Genomic DNA, 3,583 nt, shown 5'->3' on the forward strand with positions numbered 1-3,583 from the left:
GATCCTTGAGGTCCCTTCCAACCCGGGTGATTCTGTGATTCTGTGATAACTTCTATAAAAGCAGAAGTCTGGGAGGAACAAAATTACTTTAAAGCCAACTGCTTTTCACAATGAGGCACATTTATAATCCTCACTAACATAAACATTTGGCTCTTATTTGCAAGGGCTGCCCTCATGCCTAATCAGATTGTCCATCCAGTTCTACCATTGGGGATGGGAAAAATATTTTCGTTTAGTGGCAAACCTCAGCTGCAGTGTGGCAACGGTGTTCATTCTCTAATGATATTCCAGGTCAGTTTTGCTGTTATCAGTATACAGTTTTGCACCTTGCAACCTAAATCAGTGACCTGTAAGACAGTGGAAGCAAGAGACACAACCACAATCCCATGCTGAACAACTGCTCACTGAGAAGATAGTTTAGTAACATCTATTGAGCAACCAGTGGGCACAAAGGCACTGGAAACAAAATTTCTTCATGTAAACAATTAACAAATCTCTTTCAATTAACCAAATGCTGCTTGCATACAGCAGTGGCACTAAAAAGCTGTACTGAAAGGCATTCAGAAGCATTATCACTGCTTAGTTTCAGTAGCACTGTCTGAACAATTAGAGGTACAGAAGTTCTCACTGTACATTTCACGTCCATCATGAAAGCCTTTTTTACTTCCTGACCCTAAGAAATCTTACACTGGCTTTCTTGTCATCTACAGACAGTTTACTGTCCTCTGATGTAGAGTTTTCTCCTTCTCTTGGCTTGCTGTCTTTCAGTGAATAATGAATTTCTCAGACTGTGGTCTATTGTTTCCATGGCTGGTAAATGTACAGCTCTGCTAGCAAAATATAGTAATGCAGTTCATTGTGTTCCTTCATGCAGCTGCTAAATTCAAGCTATTGTTTATTATTTTTTGCACGTAACTCTTGTGTTTACAATTACAATTTACTCTTGTGACAATACAAAAGAAGCCCTAAAGTACTCTGGATAGAGCAATGCCCAGCCAGTACAGAACCAGGTAAAAATGAAAATAGTCTTTATGCCTTGGAACCGTATTTCCAAATGACTAACCTGGGTGGTGTCTTCTCTAGCCGAGGCAGCAGTAAGAATTGGGCAAGTCAATCAGAGGAACAAATGGGAAGGATGGGACGAATACAAGGGTGCAAAAAAAACCTCGTCAGTGGTTTCTGCTCAATTTGTATCTGTTTGGCTGCTGCACGCACAGAAGCATTCTCACAGCTATTCCCTTCATTTCTCTCAGAAATCTGCATCAAAATGTTGTTTGTACTCAGTAAGTAATAGCTCTAGCCAACAAACATGCTGAAAGCGCAAGGACAGTAGAAATTCAGCCCTACTGAGGAAAATTCTAATCCAACTCAATTTGGCAGCACAAATCTCTTACATAACTTGTGAACTAGAGGACAGTCTGATCATCTGGGAACATTGATTTGTTCTTCTCAAGACATTAAACAAAAGTGGCAACTTTCCATAACAGATTTTCCTTTGCTTTTCAAGGCATAATGTTGCAAGAAAGGCATCACTGCTAATGATACATTTCTAATATAATAAAAAAAATGCTTTTATATGACAAATCAATTATACTGGAGTGGTATACAAATTTAAACCATAATGCAGAGAGGCAGAACGGTGCCTGAGACACAAACTTATAGTAGTAGGTCTCCAAAACAATGATTTCTGAAGGAAAAGTGCATTTCTGAAAGCTGACTGCTTACATGAGAACATCTTACACAGGCCTCACTGAACTTCTCATGAGAGTAAAGAAGTCTGAAAGACCCCAAGCATGTGCAAACCACCAACAGAACAGGCACCATCTGTAACCACCTTAAAAAGTAAAAAAAAAAAAATAATCAAACCAACAAACAACTCTCTCCTTTTTCCACCTGAGATACACAGCAATAGGGCATAAAAGCTCCATTCATAAACCAATTGTCAACAAAGAGTCATATTATTTACATGTTGCAAAATGAAGTACACATTTACTGAATACCAGTATTTACAGCGTGAAATAACCCTGAACTGATACAATGCATTCAAGAGTTACAGTCATATTTTTGAAATAAAGATGCTGGAAAACATTAGGAAGGCAAGAAAAACTTATATACAGAATGGGAAAACTAATCTTACAGAACAAATACACAAAGAATGAAGAGTTTGCAGAATGTCAGAGGATCTTTCACTTGAAATCATCTCTAATAAGTCTGATCAAAAAGCTGAAGGTGAAGGCTAAGTTGGAAAGTTAAGTTGATGAAAATTGTCTAACTCAATTAAGGGAGGAGAAAAAAAAAGTAATACATATATATATATACACATACACACTTTATCTTCTAAGAAAACCACAGTAACTCCTATGACTTACAGAGTACCTTAAAAATCCCCAAACCATTTTACCTGTGATTTTTAGATTTCCTTCTCTAAATGTGGGAGTTTTTGCAATTGTTTTAAAATACCACACCTACCACAAGAAGTGACTTGCCTAGATGTCCAGTTACATCCCCCCAGTTAATCCCTTCACATGATTAGAATTACTTGATTTACAACCTTCACTTGTAATGGTCTTCATATCTTTAATGCAGTACTGCCAGTGCAGTAAGTCATACCAATTGCACAGAAAATACAGCTGTAGAGGACAAAAAAGAGGCAGTAAACAAGTACTTTCAAGTGAGACCCTTCAGCACAACTGCCTTACGTAAATCCAGCAGGCAGTAACCAAATTCGGTCACCTCACCACAAATTATTGTTTCCAGCATGACAGGAAATATATTCTGTAGAACATACACTCAGCACTAACCATGATCTCATCTGAGCCTCTTGATGGTTGCCAAGATCTGTGCATTACAGAATTGTTGTTACATAGGACAACGATCCATATGTAATGTTAATTACTTGGTTTTCACCTCATAATTTGTTTGTCAAATGGTTGAAATGTTTTTACAGTTGTACTGAGAAGCACTTGCTGCAAAGCATGAGGTCCATTATAGACATTTTTTCATCTGTACAAGGAATGTGCCACAGTGATGTACACTGACATCAGAATTGGTGTTATTGTACAGGAGCTATTCCATGCACTCTCTGTTCAGTTTTTCACATTAACACAGAGAAAGAACAGTGACTGCTTAATCTCTAGTACACATGCAGTTGTAGTAGATAAGAGAACAAAAGGAAATTTAAACTAGAAAATCTATTCACAGGGAAATTCCTATTGATATTTTCTCCATTATGGTTGAAAATAAGTTGCAAAACTGTAAGAATTTGCTAAGAATAGATGGCAAGAGGAATAAACAAAAAGGTCTAGTTAAAATCCTATCATGAATTCAAGTTATTATTCTTTGTAGGAGAAATTACTTTCTTACACAGAATTCACAAAAGGATGAAAGAAATGCAGCCTCACATGTTCACAGGTGCTTGCCTCAGTCTTATCTCCAAACAGTGCTAAAGGGAAGGCAGTCTGTTTTGATCTTTCAATCTGACATTTATATAAACAATTATACATCACAGAATTGAAGCGCCAGTTTCAAAACAAGCGTTTAGAAACCACACCAACTTAGGAAATAAGGAGACTGAGACCTGGCA

Source organism: Lagopus leucura, unplaced genomic scaffold (assembly GCF_019238085.1).
Source record: "Lagopus leucura isolate 7727_CA_CO unplaced genomic scaffold, USGS_WTPT01 Super-Scaffold_73, whole genome shotgun sequence".
NCBI lineage: Eukaryota > Metazoa > Chordata > Aves > Galliformes > Phasianidae > Lagopus > Lagopus leucura.